Source organism: Lolium rigidum, chromosome 4 (genome assembly GCF_022539505.1).
Source record: "Lolium rigidum isolate FL_2022 chromosome 4, APGP_CSIRO_Lrig_0.1, whole genome shotgun sequence".
Lineage (NCBI taxonomy): Eukaryota > Viridiplantae > Streptophyta > Magnoliopsida > Poales > Poaceae > Lolium > Lolium rigidum.
The window spans coordinates 202,120,240-202,126,864 of NC_061511.1; the positions used below are offsets into that span (position 1 = coordinate 202,120,240).

The following is a 6,625-nucleotide window of genomic DNA, read 5'->3' on the forward strand; positions in this document are numbered from 1 at the left end:
ACCACTACTACGTATCTTCCGTTGTGTGTTATGTATTTGATCTCTAGATCAATTGTTGTAATGAAACTGGATCATGTGATCCTTTATTGTAAGACAATTATGGTTTGTAATAAATGATGTGCTGTGATATTAACTTATTATGTCTCGCAAAAACAATCTTCCTGGGATTGCGATGTATGGCATAATAGGCATCTGGACTTAAAAATCCGGGTGTTGACAAGTTGGTATCAGAGCCGTTGTTTGACCTTAGGAGGCCCTAGTTTAGAATGGACGTCTGAAAAACTAAGTTTCCTGTCCTCATGTTTTGCCCGAGTAAAAACAGTATGCTAGCTAACTAACATTCGTGTTTTCACACTGTAATCAAGTAGGCTTCAGAGCATGCTTGTCCCCGGCAATAAGAGATTCAGAGCTCCTGTCCTCATGTCAGTTACTCTGATCTAGGATAAATTAGTGCTTTGTTTAACCAGAGCCAGACGGCCATGTCGTAAAAGTACTTTATTAGTATTCAGACAGCCCAGCGCACATCATGGTGCCACTGGAGTGGATTCCCCTTACTTATCCACCTGTCCTGGTCTTCTGCTAAACCCACATCTACTATTAGCACAAACACAACACCACCATATCACTCACGGCAAGAAAGGAGAGCCATGGAGGTGACGGCGGTGAGTGTGGGCAAGGCTGTGCTCGACGGCGCTTTGGGCTACGCCAAGTCCAAGGCCGCGGAGGAGATCGCGCTGCAGCTTGGCGTTGAGCGCGACGTGGACTTCATCACGGACGAGCTGCAGATGATGCAGTCGTTCCTGGAGATGGCTGATGAGGACAACGGCCAGAACAAGGTGTTCATGACCTGGGTGAAGCAGATCCGCGACCTGGCCTACAAAGTGGAGGACAGTCTCATGGATTTTGGCCTCCACTCGGAGAAGAAGCCGTTATGGGGGTGCATCCCCCGCAACTTATCTGACCGACGCCAAATTGCCAAGGAAGTGAAGGAGTTGAGAGCCAAGGTGGAGGACGTGAGCAACAGGAACCTGCGCTACCGCCTCATCAAGGACCGGAAAGATAACTCTGACTCCAAGGCTACCGCGGCCGAAAAACAGGCCAACATTGCTAGTGCTGCAATGCTTGGCATCAACGAAGCAACACTTGCCACTCAGGAGCAGGAAAAAACAGAGGTGAACCTCCACCAGCTGATCACCAGCGAGGAGGAGGATCTTAGGGTTATTGCGTTGTGGGGAACAAGCGGTGATCATGGGAAGACGTCCGCCATCCAGGAGCTTTATGATGATCCAAAGGTATTAAAAAAGTTTGGATTGTGTGCTTGGGTTAGGTTGATGTATCCTTTCAATCCGCAAGAGTTCCTCCGGAGCTTGGTGAGGCAATTCTATGAAAAATCTCATGATGAGGTTGGAAAGCAAGAAAGTATAACAAATGTCGGGGCTAATAGTTTTGCAAAGATGGAGAAGATGGATCAAAGTGATTTAATCAGTGTGTTTAGTGCACAGTTGCAAAGCAATAGTTACCTGATTGTGATAAATGACCTATCAACCATAGAAGAGTGGCATTGCATCAAAAAATATTTCCCCAACAACAAGAAACAAAGTAGAATCATTGTTTTGACGCAGAATGTTGAAATTGCAAGCTTGTGCACCGAGAAACCGTACCAAGTGTCGGAGCTCAGGCAGTTGTCATGTGATCAAACTATTTATCTTTTCCACAAGAAGGTAATTTCTGGTATATCTTGTGTTATCCATTTGTTCCGTTTGCTATATAGATGATATATTTTTCTCTTCATTTCACATCCAATTGCAGAATACAAAGGAGAACAAGCATGTCCAGTGCTAGTATGGTGATGTTTCCTACTAACGAAGCAAGGCTTACTAACGTGGAAGAGAAACTGAAGGTTGCACTTCTCCAGCCGAGCGAAGTTCTTTTTTTGAATACATGCCTGTGAATTATATGCACTTCTATAAATGAATGGAGTGTGTTCCCTTTATCCTCACACAAAAGCACACTATGCGTGCCAGAACTTTACCTAGTAAATTTGGTGTGCAAACATATTGACATATTCAGTTGAGAAATTTGAAGACTCATCAAAATTAACATGAACTGCTGTTTTTATTTTAAATTTGGAACGAAGGGAGTACAATGCATCGGGATTTTTGTCTATAAATATATACTATAGCCTAGGAAAGATGCTAATAGAGAGTCACCGTAGTAATACTGTAATACAAATAATGATATTCATGTACTTATGAATACACGACCCAATGTATGATGTCAATTATTTAATTATGAATTTGAATATCTAAAATAATTTATATTTTGGACTAGGTGTCCAGTTCGGTCCATTTGAACCAAAACATTCACGATGGAAATATTTCGAAACAATACCATATTATTCAATTCACTTGGAGTTCTCATTTTTCCTTGCATGCTAGTTTTTCCTCCCAATCATTTTGGATATTGGGATGGTCTTTGAAGTACAATTTTCTCCATTAACTTAATGAAAATATATTATGAAATAAAAAAATGTATAAGTCAGTATTTTTTGAGGAAAACAATCATATCTATGATTTTCAAATGCCCGATCAAAAATTTGTGAAGGTATTAATACTCAAAATTTCTGAAGGTTGACACTATCCTTGTCTACGACAATAATTTTGTGGGGCCAGAGAAATCATTTAACAAGACATGGCAGTTAAAGTTGAGTTGGAGCTATGCAACTATCTACAAAGGTTTTTGGGTCATCATCTAAAAAAGGCAATTTGGTGGGCACAGTTAACAGCATGTCCTTTAAAATCAACAGCATATAAATGTCCACTTCTAAACCTCAACTAATGCAAAAGTTTAGTTTTCAACCTTGAACTCTGAAACCGGTATCATTATTCAGATATATATATATAGTCTGCAACTTTGAAATTGCTAATATTTGCTAACTTTTTTATTTCCCCAAAACTTTAAGAGTTCTACTTCTAGATTTATCAAAAAAGTATTCCCTTTTTTCTGCTGTTTTGTACGTAAAGGTCTGACACCGCAAGATGCTAACATTAAAAAGTGACGCCACAAGTTTGCTAAGTTTCAAATCGAAATGCTTGGGATAGAGTCAAGGGTTTAAATAAAACTGATTGGATAGTTAAAAATTAAAGTTAAGAAGTTCAAATGTGACCTTTCGCAACAGTTCAGGACTGAAAAGTGAAACTTTTTTTTCTAGTGTGTAGAGTACAAGTACAAAGCTTCTAAAATATGCTGTTTGTTCAGGCTGTGCATGAAGGAATGCCAACCAATGAAATACAACAGGAAGATGAACGACCTAAGCCTGCAGGTGGCAATAAAGTTTTTAATTCAACTGCTACAAAGAAGTTTAATCGCAGCAGTACACTGGGCACTCGGTTGATGGAGTTCTCACTGGGCGAGAAACAGAGAAATCTAATGTCATCAAATTAATTGGTCAACCCGACAACAATCAAAGTTGTAAGGTGATCTCAGTTTGGGGAATGGGTGGTCTCGGGAAAAACCACTCTTGTCCGAAGCATCTACCGAAGCCAAGAGCTTTCCGTCCGGAAGCATGCATGGGTCACTGCATTGCGTCCTTTTAACCCTGAGGTACTCCTTAGAGATTTGGCTTTGCAGCTTCAAAAAAGTATTCAAGAAGATACTCGCTGGAGCAACATCAACTAAAGGAATATCACTGATGAAAATTCAAGAGTTGAAGGTGGAATTAGCTCGGCTATTAAAAACACAAAATTGCCTTATTGTTCTTGATGATATATCATCCATTTATGAATGGGAATTGGTGAAAGGGTGTTTGGATAGTGCTGGAAGGATCATAATCACGACAAGAGAAAGAAATATTGCTGAACACTGTTCAACAGTATGCAAGAACATGTACAGTCTTGAAGGTCTGAAAGGTGGTGCTGCACTTGATCTCTTCACAAAGAAGGTACTTTAGTAACTTGTATCCATTCTTCATTCTCATATGCGTTTTAATTCACGTAATATGCTTTAAAATTCTCTTAAATATGCTTTAAAATTCTCTCAATTCAAGATTATAAGTTTAGCAGACATGTTTCAAGGAAGAAATTAATGTTTACACCCTAGTATCTTGTACATAAACACGAGTTTTACTTCACATAATATCGTATTAAATATGCTAAATCTCTTTCAGTTCGAAGCTGAAGCTAGCACAAACAAGTCTAGTATTTGATAGTCTTAATTAAGCAACAACTAGTGTTTAATCAAAGTACTTCTCTTTGTAAAATTATATTCATTGTAGGTATTCAAGGACAAGACTGAAAAAGTTGATTTAGCCCCCGCAATGATGGAGCAAGCACAGATTATACTGAAGAAGTGTGACGGTCTTCCCCTTGCAATATCAACCATAGGTGGATTTCTAGCCACTAAGCCAAAAACTGTCTGTTGAATGGAGAATGATGAATGACCGTATTAGTGCTGAGCTAGAGATCAATCCCGAACTTAGGACAATAAAGACAGTTCTTATTAGGAGCTACGATGGTTTGCCATATTATCTCAAGTCTGCTTTCCTGTACCTATCAATATTTCAAGAAGATCAAGTAATTAGGTTGGATCGTCTAGTGAGGCGGTGGATTGCGTAGGGATACTCACGAGATATTCATGGCATTACTGCTGAGCAGCTCGGTCACAGGTACTTTGAAGAGCTTTTGGATAGGAGTATGATCCTGCCAGGGGAAGATGTAAATGATTACAATGGCAAAATTAATTCTTGCCAACTTCATGATATCATCCGGGAAATATGCATCTCAAAGGCGAGAGAGGAAAACCTTGTCTTCAAACTGGAGGATGGGTGTTGTTTGAGTAGCACACAAGGTCCAATACGCCATCTTGTCATAGGCAGCAACTGGAAAAGGGATGGAGATGCATTGCTGGGTGTGCTGGACTTGTCTCATGTACGGTCACTGACCGTGTTTGGAAACTGGAGACTGTTCTTCATCTCCGAGAATATGAGGTTCCTCCGAGTGCTCGATTTGGAAGACACACTAGGGTTGAGAGATCATCATCTTAACCGTGTCGGGCAGCTCCATCACCTCAAGTACCTTTCTCTACGAGGATGTTTCAATATATTCTGTCTTCCTCATTCTTTGGGGAATCTAGGGCACCTCCAAACACTGGACATTAGAGGTACACGTATATGTGAGTTGCCAACAACAATTACCAATCTTGGGAAACTACAAAACCTTCGTGCACCTGATTATACGACTGGCGACGACAATGTCAAGGGAGAGGATACCATAAATCTTCACCCTTGTCACTTGTACCATTATGATATTATCCCAACTGAGTTCTACTCCTGTTGCCTTTGGATGTCTGCATGTCCTCTTTTATTGAGACCACAAGTTTTAGATGGTGGTTTGAACAGGCGTGATGTACTCAATCTAACCCGCTTTAAGCTTTGTGAAAACAAGCTGCGTGGTGCTAAAGTTCCTAGAGGAATTGGTCAGCTGAAGGCCCTGCACAAACTAGATGGTGCCTATGTTGAAGGGAATGCCACCGTAAAAGAGTTTAGAGAGCTTACTGAATTGCGTAAGCTTGGAGTGGTTGGTATCAACAGCAAAAACAGCATGGAGTTCTGGTCTGCCATTGCTGGTCACTATCATCTTCGATCTCTTTCAGTGAGAGGAAACTTGTGGACGGATGAGTTAGATGGTTGTCTGAGTGAGGGTTTGTCGCCACCAAGGTGGCTTGAGAGCCTCAAGCTGTACGGCAAGCTCGTCAGGGTAATGGATTGGATCCATCAGCTTCAGAATCTCTGCAAGTTGGTGCTGGAGGATAGCTGTTTGGAGCAAGATGATGCCATACGAGCCCTTGGGGTGCTACCAAATCTTGCAGTGCTACGCTTGAAGGGTGATTCATTCTTGGGGGAACAGCTCCATTTCCAAAACTCGGCTTTCCCGAGTCTTGTGGTGCTGGAGCTTTATGGCTTTCGGACCCTCGAATCGGTGATGTTTGAAGAAGACGAAATGCCTAGGCTCGATCTGCTACAATTTAATTTTGTCCCCATGCTGAAGAAAATCTCCGGGCTATCAGTTCTCACAAGCCTCAAGGAAATTAGGCTGGGTTATTATACGGAATCATTGAAGCCAGAGATCCTGAGCCAGCTAGGGGAGCGTCAGAAGTACGTCATCGTGAAAGCTCTATGAATTCCACAGATCTGTGTATCTTTCCCTTCTTCTCCTTCTTGTTGGAGTAGTACTACCGTAATAATCTCTGTCGTTGTATATATTTCGGGGACCAGTGTAGATGGGCTCCGAACTTATAATGGCTGATTTACATTATTATTCTAAACATGTAATCCTGTTGCGATTGGAGCATATTTTTCTGGGCAGAGTTAAATTTTCCGTGTCCCAGACCCAGGTGACCAGGTCGCGCCTCCCTCGCCTCAATCCCTCCTGTCCCAGGTCGCGCCTCCCTCCGTCCTTTGCCGCTCCAACTCGCCTCTCCGGTCGCCGCACCACGTCCTCTGGGCTCTGGCGGCCGATCGCCGCCCACGCCCAGCGCCCTCTGGTCCGGCGGCCTCGATCACTGCCGCAGTGTGGCTGCTCTGCTCGGTATGCAGCTGTGGCTCTGGCGGCCTCGCGCTTGATTCCAA

The 6,625-nt window shown here is 42.2% G+C and overlaps 1 pseudogene; it reads left to right on the forward strand.

Annotated features, from left to right (window-relative positions):
• Nucleotides 1–647: 647 nt before the first annotated feature.
• On the forward strand, nt 648–6,176 carry LOC124648046 (annotated as a pseudogene).
• The last annotated feature ends 449 nt before the right edge of the window (nt 6,177–6,625 follow it).